This window comes from Poecilia mexicana, unplaced genomic scaffold, assembly GCF_051168715.1.
Source record: "Poecilia mexicana isolate PSO_F unplaced genomic scaffold, ASM5116871v1 scaffold_13, whole genome shotgun sequence".
Taxonomy (NCBI): domain Eukaryota; kingdom Metazoa; phylum Chordata; class Actinopteri; order Cyprinodontiformes; family Poeciliidae; genus Poecilia; species Poecilia mexicana.
Window position 1 is genome coordinate 33,059,592 of NW_028263382.1, and position 13,740 is coordinate 33,073,331.

A 13,740-nucleotide genomic window follows, 5' to 3' on the forward strand; every position below is an offset into this window, starting at 1 on the left:
CTTGATTCGTAGAAACTGCGTTTAGGCTGTTTCGCAGTTTTCTGGAAGTTTGTTCCAGATTTGATGAATGCCGCTTCTTTGTAGCAGGAATAATTTTTCTTCCTGCCTTGACAAAAAGAGAGAAAATGAGAAGAATATATCAGGTACACCACAAATTTGACATTGTGAAGGAAATATAACTTTCACACAGCACATCTGGAAGGAAGCATTGCTTCTGTGAAGCTGTTATTCTAAATTATTATAAAATAAAACTGGCATTCTGGAGTGGAAATAAGCCTTACAGTTCTTACTTCTGCTGAAGAAAAAGGTTGTACTTTTTTTTTTACACTTGTCAGGACCTCAAGGCAAACAATGGGACATCCTGGATCTTGTCCACGTCTTTGTGGTCTCCATGTTGTTGTTTTTTGCGACCTGCCAGATTTTCTGTGCCAGAGAAGCTAAGTGCAAGCCAGGAATTGCTTTCTTCCATCCGGGCCTTCGGGCCGTAGGTCGCAGTGCTGTATGCGGCAGCTTCTCACTTTGTTTTCATACACTTCCACCCAGCACAAGTGGTCGGGCTGACCGGGTAGCGTACAGAAACACACCGGCACAATGAGGGCTCTCTTGAACGCTCACGCACACATTGGAGTGAGGACTCCTTTCTGACTTTAATTGTGTTGTATCCATTAGCCCTGTGGACTCATTATGGGCTCATGCAGGGCGTGGGTGGATGGGGAATCATGGGCCAGGCAGAGACATCGGGGGGCTTTCAGTGGTCAGATGAGAAGGTGGAGGGCCTCTCCAGGCTGGGCATTTCTCCTCTGCCTCCCGTGGAGTGGCCGTGGATTGCTCTTCCTACAATATTCAAGTTGATCACCAGCTGTCCTTATCTGACCCTTTTTGTGAATAATGCCTTCTGTTAGCGGCGGCGCATAATTTCTGCCAGATTGTTGCGATTGTGTGACACGCAGGTCTGCCACGTTACAAGCAGAAGAACGGTGCGCTGTGTTAAAAGGAAAATTTCTGAGCAAATAGGACTCTGTGAAACATCTCTTAGCCAACACGGGAAGCTGATATTGTGCTTCATTTGTTTTCTGGATCCATTCTGCTTTCTTTCTTTCATTCTTATTGCTGGAAAAGTCATTTGTTTTGTATCAGTGAGATTTTGTTGGATTGTGTCTTCCTCTGCTGTTGGCCTTGAGCCCTGAGTCTGTCGGAGCTGTTTTTGTGCTTCAGGTTGGAAAATAACTAGAAGGTAAAGTGGGGAATAAAATGGGAATAAAATCAGGTCAGGTCTTCATTGTTTAAGCTTCATCTGGACTGGTAAACATTTTCACCCCGGGTTTGTGCTCATTATTTCCTCATGTAAAACGAGACTCATTAAGGCGGACTTGGAAGTACAGATGTTGGAGCAGAACAAGTAAATCTTGTACGACAGATTTTTTTTAAAAACCCCAATTCCTGTCAGAAATATGTGAATCAAAGTGAACTAAGTAAAGATTCTATTATTTAAGAAATAATTCAATCTGTTTAGTTTTTTTGTATCCTGATTTATAATACATTTGATTAAGTTTGACTAAGTTCTGCTTTTGTGGATCTCTTTATATACTCTTTAAGAAAAACAAGGCAAACCATTATTCTTTTAAAGTTTTAAAACCCGCAAATTATTTTTACATTGTAAGGTCAGTTAATGGGATATCACAGAAAGTGATAAAGTGAGCAGAGGTTTTCAGCATAGTCACAACAGTACCACATAATACTGTGATAAAACCTTAAGTTCATATCACTGACATCTACTGTAGCTGCATAGTAGAATATATTTATTATCTTTTTATATCCCTTTTCTGTTATTTGTGTTTTTTTTCTACTTTGTGTACATATATATATATATATATATATATATATATATATATATATATATATATATATATATACATATTCTTATTCAGCACGGTGTGCAAGATGCAAAGGATAATAAAATTTGATCACAAAAAAATATATATAGTAGAATATTTTTGATTATGGAGGAATAATTGATTATCTTTGTTTGTTTTTAGTAAACATACAATTCTGTTTTACATTTTTTGCAAGTATAAGAATCTCCAACAGGCCAATGCTTCAAAAGATTTGTAAAGATTTGTAAAAGACCACTTGTCAGAACCTCAATTCAGATTAAGTAAAAACTGACTTTTTTTCTCCAGTTATGTTTTCTACTTATGGTGTCAAACGCCAACAACTTGTAGGCTAAAAAATCCCCGTGTGCGTGCGTGGGAGGCTCCACAGAGTCCATTACTCATGTCTGACGTCCTGTACAGCCGTGTCTGTCATCGCGACAGAGGATGCGCCTCTTTTGACAGCTTCAGTCTCCAGTGACTCTAAAAGCATCACGCTCGGGTAAGTGCGGCAAAACTGCGCTGGCGTACAGTCAGAAGCCCTTCCAGCGCCAGTGATGTGTCATTACAGACGGTGGGTGAAAAGAGACGGTGACAGATAGCGGGTCAGGCACTGGGATTGTAAGGTTCTTATCTCCGTGATAATGACAGAGATGACTCTGGAACATCACACTGATCCTCATTGTCTACTCCTCAGGGTTTAGACTCTGTTGGCTTTTGTTGTTGGCTTGTAAAGAGGGGAGGTGTTGAGTCTAACACCTGTCATTCACAGACTAGCTTCACAAGCTCCACTGTTCCTCTTCTAGTCTTTACTCCGAAGCAATGTTTGTTTGTTTTTTACATCACACCAAATGAAACTGAGAGGACTAATGAGTGCTGAAGTGAACATGTGGAAAGATTAAATGGATAAGAAGAGAGGTAACTGATGGAGATGTGAGGAGGTAGAATGGGAGAAAGTACATCCATCAGCTGCCAGTGAATATTTCATGAAGTTAATCATGAGGAAATGCACTGCAATAAACGATGTCATGTTTTGCAGCTACTTTACGCTGAAAATTCTTGTTTAATAGCGAGTGAAGCTAAAGAATGAACATGGTAAGAAGTGTCTGGTGTGCTGTGTTTTCAGTCCTAATACAAACAACTAAGCTCTTGTGCGATCTTCCATGATTCTCTTAGCTCCATAAATGTTTTTTCACCTCCAAACTTGCATGCTTTTTGCTATTAAAGCTGTACAATTAATCTGTGAAGAAATAGATTAGATTCACTCGAATTGAATTAAATTTTAACAATAAAGACTTCATGAATTGTGTTCTGCACAGTATTGTAGAATATTCCAAATCAGGCTTGACAGATCAAAATATGAAAGTTTTTCTACTTGTGTTATTCTGAGGTGACTAATGAAAAAATGTCTTGAAAATAATATTTTTTTCTGTATTTCTTAAATTCATAAGTTTACAGATACTGACAGGGTCTTTAAAGAATTTGGGAAAGTCAAGATGATATTGTAGCTTTGTACGTTTCTGACTGCTTGATTCACAACATCTGCGGATGTATTTCAAGTGAAGGAAAAAATAAACTACAGACCTCAGAAGTCTTATTTGTCCTTGCATGCCCTTTCTAGAAACCTGAAGTCAACTTTATTAGTACAGCACATTTCAGCAACAAGGCAGTTCAAAGTTCTTTACAAAATAAAAACATAATACAGTTATCAGTTACGAAGCAAGCCATTAATATTACATTTTGTCAAATGGTGGTATCAAAATCATCAAGAATAATGATCACTAAACACATCAAATACGTTAATTAATGTATGAATTATTGGCAGGTTTAAGCAGGTGAGTTTTCAGCCTTGATTTAAAGGAACTCTGTGTTTTATGGAAGTTTGTTTCAGATTAGTGGAGCAAAGAACTGAACGCTGCTTCGCCATGTTTGGTTCTGGTTCTGTGGTTGCAAAGCAGACTTGAACCAGAAGATCAGAGAAGTCTGGAAGTTTGATACGACAACTGAAAATCCTTAATGTATTTTGTTGCTAAGTCATTCAGCGATCCAATGAGTGTCTCTTGATCTTGCTTGGGCATTAATTGTTTGTTTCTAGAAAGTTTCTTAAGGTGATAGAAGGCTGACTTTGTAATTGCCTCTATACATCTTGCAGCTGTCATACCACTCAAACAGGACAATAGTTCTGGGTCCTGAGGACCACTCTGTTTCGTGTGAAATATGCATATCAACCCCAGAACAAAAGAAAAGGACATGTTGAAGAAGCTGTCAAATAAGGTGTCATTACTCCAAAACCAACATAAAAAGTTAGATTACAGTTTAAAAATACACTCAGGAGGAAAATTGATAATGAATTTTATAGCCGTCTCCTGTGATCTGATACTAAGATTGAGGTCTTTCTCACCCTGTTGATACGCCTAATAATTTAAAGTGTTATAAATTGTTCTAGCAGTTTTGGCTTTGTGTGTGCACCTTGTCTGATGTGGAACTGCTGGTCAGCCAAACCTTCCAGCATCCTCAAAAGCTCTGGTCTTCTCATCTCAAAGCCGTCTCCCAACACAAAGGCTGCTTACCGAAAACCACAGAGTGATGTGTGTGATAAAAGAAGGCCCAGGGTATTGAGCTCCCATCCGTCGCCACTTCAAAGACCAGCAGAACCTAAGGGATGGTTCACCATTGTCTGCTACGCAGGTGCGTTGCCTCCCACAGGCTCTCTGAGGTCCCAGGAAGCCACAGAGAGGGTTTGCCCTGATGCTATCTCTCCCTGGTAGAGACAACAAGCTGGAAACTCAGACAATAGAGACTCTCGGATTTTTTTGTTTTTTTTTAACCCAATAAGAACTGAACTCTGGTTCATCCTGAGTGGTCACCCACATGAAGTGAACTGGTCTGAATTATGATTCCCTGCTTCACAACAACTTGAGGACCCCCATCTGCTTCTGCAGAGGGCCAACAAGCCCCAACACATCCTGGCCTTGATCTGCTTCTCCTTCTTTGTTGAGCACAATGTAGCTTTTCGACTGCTCAGCATCTTATCATCGGTTTGCTGGGATGTTTTGGTCTCGGCTGTAGCTAAACAGTGGTTTGTTTGATGATGAGCTCAGATTGGGGGTGGGGTGGTAGCGTTTTGTGATGGTGTCTTTCCATGTGAGAGATGTTGTCTTATCTCTGAGGATACGTGATGAGCGGAGGGGAAGTCTGTTCACCGAATCCCGGTTTGTGAACGCCGAGGACGCTCGGTTTGCTGAGGATATCCTGTGGAATATGACGTTTGTGAAGGTTTCTTTTTTTTTTTTTTTTTTTACCAGCGAACAGTTTTAAAGAAGGCTTTCATGTTTGTTTTACATTTTGCTGCACTGCTCAGTGACTGCAGTGCACCATTTGGTTCAACATGCATAAGTATGTGCTTCTGTAAATTCTGAAAACATTTCATTCCTTTTTCGGCAGATATTGATTCTCTTCAGTTATATTTTTCATGGTGCTTCTGACTAGTTGTTTGATTTTTGGGGACTTTTTAAAATTCTATAATAAATAAAATTAAAATCTGTGGTATAGGTCCCTTGGTAGAGACAGCAGTGAGTCCCTCCAGGACGCTGCAATGATTTTTTTGTGATTGTTGTGGCCTAAAATTACTCATGTTGCAGCTCCTTTTTCAAAAAGTCAAAAAGGTCAAAGTTCCACATCTTTTCAGCTGTATTTTTTGCAATAACAAGTACCTTCCATGGCACCCTCAATACAAAAATAAAAAATATCAATGTCCTGCAGACATTGATATTTCTTCAAAGGAAGAATTCCATATTTGACCGTTCAAGGTTAACATGAACTGCTTACAAAGTAGAAGCAAATTCTACAGAACATCTCAAAATGGTTTTCATAGACACGCAAACACAAAAGGCAAAATGTTAACAATTAGCGTCACACATCTTGAAGGCTCCCCTTTCAATAGACACTGTGAAACAGGAAGTCGTGATAACGGGTGAAAATTGCAAGTCCACACAAAATTTGTGAAAGATGAGTGAATCTACATTAATAGTTGCAATCACAACATCACAACTTCCAAGGAGGAACTGAGCAGTTTTGACTCCAAATAGAAAATGAGTAATTAGGGGATCCTCTCCATTTCTGCATGCAACCAAAATGTCTCTAATTTGATTTTTAAAGAACTCGTATGTCAAATCATATTGTGTGTTGAGAGATGTGTTCATGGCCTAATCATAGTGAGAGTTTTGCTGAGCACCAATCACAATCAATCAAGACAAAATTGTCCGATTCTAAACCATGGTGGATTCGTTGAACATCATTGATATTAGGGCTGAAACGATTCCTCGAATGATTCGAGTACCTCGATTACTAAAATTCCTCGAGGAAAATTTACCTGCCTCGAAGCTTCGTTAATTTATGTTTTATTAGTTAGCGCACCGTGTTCCGGCCGGGACTTCAATTGCGTTGCGCGGAGCTCTCACTTCCGCCTCTGAGTTGTTGACAAAAGCTAAGTCTCAGCGGCATAAAGTCCAATCTTCAAGATTGGCCCGTGGGGATTTTATTGATTGATGATAATGCCCGACTTTTTATCGTTTTTGGGGAACCAATAAGCATCCTTAAAATGACTGGGGGAATGCCTGGAGTACGGCAGCATTTCTCCTCCGGGACTGCTGGTTGAAAGCGAACGGCGGGAAGAGCGCTGAGGTGAGCGGATAGACTGAACAGGGCGGGCGGCTGAGTAGCTGATGCTTACCGTGTAAATGTAGCTTTACCGACGAACCGCACAATAAATTTCATATCCCGGTCTGAAGAAACGGGTGGCGGAGCGCATCGTACATGGCTGGTAGATGAGTTTCTGAGTGTGACCAGTGAAGGTGTCGTAAATATCCCGTATTGCTTCCCCCCGTGTTCGTCCCCCGGTCTAACGGTTCGTCAGTCCGCTGGTCTATTTCCTCCCCTCCACCCCATGTTCGTTCATTCGCCCTCTCCTCCCACTCCAGGCGGCATTTCCCGTATTTTCAAACCCAAAGCGTGACAGGTTAGGTGGCAAGGTGAGTTTAATTAATCTATTAAACTCACTGAAGATGAATACATAAACTAAAAGCTGGATTGTAGACATTTTTATAAGCATATTTATGAGCCGGCCTCTTTGTTATTAAATTCAATATAATTTCAGATTTTTCTATAACTTTTCTTCTGGTTAACTTAGAAAGTGAGCTATTATTGTTACAGGTTAGTTTTCTAAACTACAAAAAAGCAACTGTTAGGGATGCTCAAATGTGAAAAATTGGACTGATACTGATATCTGATAGTAACACCGGTATTATGCCAGATTTACCAATATTTCATTTTATAAATTTTTTAAATCCGATTACTCGATTAATCGTAAGAATAATCGATAGATTACTCGATTACTAAAATATTTGTTTACAACAGCCCTAATTGATATCTATGTTTATTTGACATAAAATCAAATCAAATATTTAATTGTATAAGACTTCAAATGCATTTATGCAGTAATGTTGAGTGCATAAGCACAACTGTGGTTCAGCCATAAGCAAAAACCTTTTTAGCTGTCTAGTTGTTTGGCTTTTGAGATCTAGTCGAATCATTTTATTGTGCTAAACCTCACCTGGAATGTAGAATGGTGGGGAATTTAAAGCCCATTGATACTGCCTTATGGCATGGAAAGGGTGGATGGAGTCATTAATATTTTCTGTAGGGTCCTCTAGTCGGCCATATTGCATCTGGTGTGCCACACAAAGACGCTATTCACAGCAGAATAGGTTATTGTGAGGATTCTGGGAAGGAGTGATGTTAACTTCAGTTTCCACAGAAAGTTCAGTCTTTGCTGGGGCTGTTGCATGTTCTTTGCTGGTCCAAATGACACCTCTGCATCTACCCTTCAAGAGAAACTCAAACATCTGCTACCAACCTGAACTATGCTGCTTTCCTGCCTCCAGTCCCAAACCTTTTGCATTGCTTCTCCATTTCCTACATTTCCTTTTCCCGAGTGCCAGATGGGGTCCTATTGTCTTTAATAAGACAAAATGACACACAGCTGCACAGAAAGTATGTAATGGCATCTGTGGTGTTCTCTAAAAACCTGCTCAGTTTTAACCTCGCTGCTTTGGATGGAAGGAAGGAATATGTTCCTTCTTGCTGCAGGTATTTTATTTACACTTGTTTTTTGGGGGAAGGAAGGGGTTTCAACACACAAAGAAAGGGACAAAACTCAGTTGCTTAAAGGGACGGTATCATGTATTTTCGGGTCACATTTCATAGCAAAACCAAAAGACTACTCAGAATAAATCGGACTGTAATTTGACACATTGAAATTGGATAACTGGCCGTCTGTCTCTTTAAGAAGCTCATAACTTTGGATATAAAGCTCACAAAAGCTGATTTTACAAAAAAGATTTAAGAAGGAAACAGAGGAGACAATTCCTCTGAATTTCAACATGCATACAGCTTCTGTTCAATATTTATCTGCTTTGAAGCTGACAGCTTCATATCATACTTTCCATGTACTGGCCTTGCTTTATGTGATTACACAGCCACATACATTTTTATATGTGGATGTTTTGTCGAACCATCAGCCTGTTTTACAAAAATAATCTGCAGAGAATAACACTGATGAGAGCAGCATTTAATATTCCGATGTAATGTCCGGACAAGTTATAACATTTATAAGAGCTGAAATTTCGTCTCTATCTCTTATTTTGTTTTCTACTAACATCTTGGTATATTCTATCACCAAATATCAGACTTTGCTCAATGTGTTTTGAAATAATTTTCTCATAACAATCTTACAATTTATTTTGCTACTTCCATAAACTTAGGTGCCTTTTCAGGGGATTTTGTGTGATAAAAAAATAGATTTGTTTTTTCCTATGACATAAAATCCACAATTGGTTGGAAAATGTGTTGTCATAACATGATGAAATTCAAAAATGGTGTGAATAATTATAGCATCATCATGAAAGTTCACTGCAAATCCGTGGCAGTTTCTTATTAAAGCAACATCCCATAATTACAGGACTACATGGTGCCAGGTTTTAGGACAGCTGGGTTTGTTGCGTCAGCCAAAACTTTCTTGACTTTCATTTTGGGATGTACTTTTGAAATCCAAACGTAACAGAAACTTTGCCAAGTCAAAACAGAAAGAGGAAAAACTTTGAGTTAGAACTCAGGGTGAAATAAATTTAACAAACCTAAATCTCTACTCAAAATATGTTTGCACAAAAAGCGCCTTGATACTCCTCCGTGTTCGCCAGGCTCCAGGCTTCTCAGGTTGCCAGGATTGAATTCTGTGAGGCTATGCAAGACGCGCACAGCAGCTCAAAAGAAACGTAAGGGAAAAAAAAGAAAGATTTATTTTTCTGCTTCAATAAATCTAGCTGATATTTTGGAGTTCTCAGTGAGTTACATTGGTTGCGGTACCTTTAAATTCCCCATGCCGCTGGTCTAGGCTTTGAACCCTGGGGAACAGCAACATAAATTAGCTCGCTAGGATGTTTAAGGCATGTTAACAGTAGCAAAGTATCCTATAAAACAAAAGGAGTAAAAACTATAAAATGACACTTCTCTTTGTCTGTGCACCATCAGATGAAACGTCACAGCTGGAGAACCTGGGACTCCATGCCGCCTTTTGACCTTCCTCTGTCCATTTCACAGGGATCAGAGCCATTTCTGGCACATTCACAGAACTTTTCTCCTCGGTATAAGCAGTGCTTAATTCTGCGTGTTGAACAAGTTGACAAGTGGTAGTGAAAAGCTATAGCGCCAAAGTGTTGGCCTTGATCTTCCCAGAGAATGCATCCACTCCTTTGGCAAGTGTTGAAGATGAAATTTCAGCTCCGTTTCTTTCTGGTGTACTATATCTGACAGCATTCCCTCGCCCCATTCATTTGACTATCGCTTCCCACTGTAACAGATCCTGTCCCCGGATAGGGTTATGGGGCATCTTTTCATCTTCTCATGCTCCAGCTGGGAGAGTTTAAGGTCCATGTGGAAAGCATTGGAACGGGGATGGAAGCTGATCAGAGAAAGATGTGCCCCGTTTCAGGGCCATAGCAGCGGCGCATGCCTGGAGACTAGTACCGTTTTTGACTGGTCTCACTTTCTTTAACATTCCCATTCCCGAGAACTGAGGCAGACCCCCCCCCAACCTCTTTACTGTTAATTAACCTTAGCCACGTCTTCTGCCGGGTGTGCTTCTTCCACCGGCCTTGCCTGCTCTCTCGCCTCCTCTGCGTCTGGTAAAGTGATTGGAGTGGGATCAGCATGTTGGAAATGAAAGTGGCCATGACAAAAGGCTGAGGGATCGGCTGTAACATTACATTTGGATCCCTAAATGGTTACATGATTGTACCTCCTCATTTCTCTTCCTCATTTTCCTCTGCGCCAGTCGATTTCCCTCAGTACAGACACTATCATATTACACCCCTCAACCCAAACCCAACCCCCTACAACTGCAACTGATGTAATCCCACTTTATGATCCCTTCCCAACCAATACACTGTTATCCACAGCCATCACTCACTCCTACTGTTTGCTGAACCTCTATCAAGTTAGGAAAAGGAAGTGTGTTAGCATGACTTAGAAGAAGGGAAGACTTCAAAAAATGTCTTAAATAAATGAATTTGTTAAGCATGTATCATAGAAACATCCAAACACCTTATCTGTACTGGGTCTTCGTAAGCACAAATCAGTCAGATACAGCCCCCCAAAAAAGCTAATAAAGTCATTTGGGTTCAGGGGCGGATCTAGAAAAATATTTGTGGGGTGGCAAGAGGGTGGCAAGGATGTTTCAGGGGGTGGCAACAGCCAAAGTACAGGCAGCGGAAATACAGGTGAAGTTTTATTGCCCAAAAACCAAAATGACAGTGGGCATAACACGAGATAACACAGAATGGACAAGATCATAAAGCAACCAAAAACGAACAAGAGAACAAGAAACCAACAAGAAACAAAGCCAACCATGAACTTAAATATAATTAAGGCAAAACTATGAATAACTTATGAAACAAAAGCAATTAAAAAAATATCAAACATCAAACACCCAGAAATCATAACAGTCCAGTACTTAAGCATTTGGTAACCTACTGAAAAAAATGTACATGTTAACATCTGTGCACTCCTAAAACAACGTGAGAATAGATGCATCAAGTAGAGAAAAATGTATACTAAAATAAACTGAAACTTTTATTATTTACTCAAAATACATCATCCATCCAACCGTTAACTGCTTAGTAAGTATATATGTATTATTATTTTAGGAGCTTTAACAATCCCTGAGAATGCACATTAATGAAAGGTTAAGGTCATTTCTATATCAGCTTAATATGCCGATTTCCATGCTGCATAGCAAAACGCTTTACAAATTGATCAAGATCTAAAGATTTTGTTCGTTTTGATTCAATGCTGAGTACAGCCAAACTTGAGAGTCTTGTCTCTGTCATAACTGACCGCAAATAGGTCTTAATGACTCTGAGTTGAAAAACTCCGTTCACAGGATGCACTGCTCACTGGTAAGACGACAGCTATTTTGCATAACCTGAACAACTCGCAAAAAACGTCCTGGTATTGGTCCAACCATTGGGTCATCTCCATCAGAGTGGTAGGACATTCCTTTTTTCTCTTTTTCTTCTCCAACAGCACCCTTACCTGATGCAACTCATGTTTGAGATTCTCAATATTTGAATCATAGGCTGTAGCCAATAAGAAAACAGCCTCATCTTTTAAAAAAGTTTGACTAGATGGATTTAGTGCCTGCACACCTTGCATAATATTGCAATTTGTGTTAGAAAATCTTCTCCCTATTTCTCCAATCATGTTATCCAGAACTGGATAATAGACAGACATACGGAAAGCATGTTTGTTATCTGGAACTACATGCTGCCCCAAGGTGGAGGAAATGACACTTTCTTGAAGCACCTTTGCTGTCAGTCTTGACCTCTTTGGGTTTTGTTGAGTTGTATCAATGTTACTGCGCTGACATAACTCAAGTGTTTCATGCCACATTTCTTCAAAAGAGTCAGGATTACGATACTGAGCCAGTATCTCTTTAAGTGATTCAATTAGTTCAACCACCTTAGAATAGTCCACTGTCTTAGACTGGAGCATGTCTGATAAAAATTTGGAGTCACTCAAGACCTTTCGAAACAGAACCAGACAACCAGCAAAATTTAGATCCATCTGAGCCAAAATCCCCCTGGCTTCAACAGCTCTTTGTGGATGTTTCTCAGAAGCAATCTCCTGAAGCACCTGTACTATTGCAGGCAACCTGTCCATAACATTGCGACATGCTATGTGCCTACAAGCCCAACGTGTGTCACTTAGCTGATGAAGTTCCCTTGGTGCACCATCAAACATCTTCCGCTGCACCTCCAGCCATTTGTTATGTATATAAGAGCCAGATATAAAAACATACATTTGCTCTAATAAGGAGAAGAAGTTCCCAGCATCTGTCACGCTTTTTACAGAGTCCACTATGACCAGGTTTAAGCAATGTGCACTGCAGTGAACATAGAAGGCATGGTTGGCTACTTCTTTGATTTTAGCTTGGACACCTGCATGTGCCCCACGCATGACTGCTGCACCATCATAGCCCTGACCAACCAGATTTTCCTTGTACTCTAACCCGTGTCTTTCAAAGAAGCTTATAATCTTGTTGCTTAACGCAGCAGCATCCATGTGTTCTGCCACTTCAAATTCAAGAAAGCTCTCATGAACCACACCACTGTAGTAGTATCTGAGGACAAAGGACATTTGTTCTTTTTTCTGAACATCTTTAGTTTCATCTACAATCACTGAAAAATGCTTGCTCTTTTTGACCTCTTGAATGATTTCCTCTTTAACCATTCCTGCCAAGCATTCAAGTATTTCATTCTGGATCGTTTTACTTGTGTACTTAGCATTTTTAGCTTGTTGTTCAAGCCTTTTTTTTATTACGACATTATGGTTACCCAGCAAATCTAGCACAGATAGAAAAAGTCCCTTTTTTTCAGAGTCGGTAGACTCCCTGTGACCACGCTGGGCTATGTTTTCTGTCGCAGTTAGAACAAGAACCTCAGCTAATGTTTTAATGTAGTACTGATTTTCAGTCACTTGTATTTTATTGTGTTCGTCAATCATTTCCAGCATTGAAGTATTTCTTAAAATCCTCTTTTTGTTTTCAGTCCATGCAAACATTGCATTCAGATGGTTTTCAGATCGAGCATGACAAAGAAATCCACTGTCTGTCATGGTAGCCTTTTTCCAATTGCGGTAACCATCAAATGAGCTAAAAACTGTTGTTGGCGTGTCAGGGAGTGAGAAATGTCGACAAGCAAAACAGTAAGCAGAGTCTTTCAGATGAGAGTATTCCAACCAAGGGTGTGCATCGTACCATTCATTTCTGAAGCTCCTTCTGGCTCCCCCTTGGAAGGTTCTTGGAAAAGACTCATGCCTTGGCTGAGTTGGGTCCTCACGCCACGACTTGGATATGTCTACATAAAGTGAATATATAAATTCTGATCACAGCTCTACTATTTATAAAATGTAACAAATAGTAAAAACACAATTTGGAACAGTCTTTTATCAGCTAACCATCAAGCTTAATTAAAACATACAGCATAAAAACAGTACTTTGGTTAATTTGTTCAACTTTATTTAAGTCTGTGACAGCTGACACTACTGTCACACAGACCTGAATGGTAACTTTTTTGTTCATCCTTAACATTAATTTAGACATTAATTAAGATAATATTTTAGATTTTTATTTTTGAAAATTATTTTCATTAGCCTGACTTTTTAGTTAAATATTTGCAGTGCACACATTTAGTGTTTAGTGCTATAATTTTCTTAACAGGTCTTCTTATTCAAGTTTTATAAAGCAAGTTATGAG

The 13,740-nt window shown here is 39.6% G+C and overlaps 1 protein-coding gene and 1 pseudogene across 1 annotated transcript in view; one reads left to right on the forward strand and one right to left on the reverse strand.

The window, feature by feature from the left end:
• robo1 (roundabout, axon guidance receptor, homolog 1 (Drosophila)) overlaps positions 1–13,740 on the forward strand; it is a 218,371-nt gene that overhangs the window by 112,392 nt on the left and 92,239 nt on the right. The window lies entirely within an intron of this gene.
• LOC148155915 (zinc finger MYM-type protein 1-like) lies at positions 10,799–12,731 on the reverse strand (annotated as a pseudogene).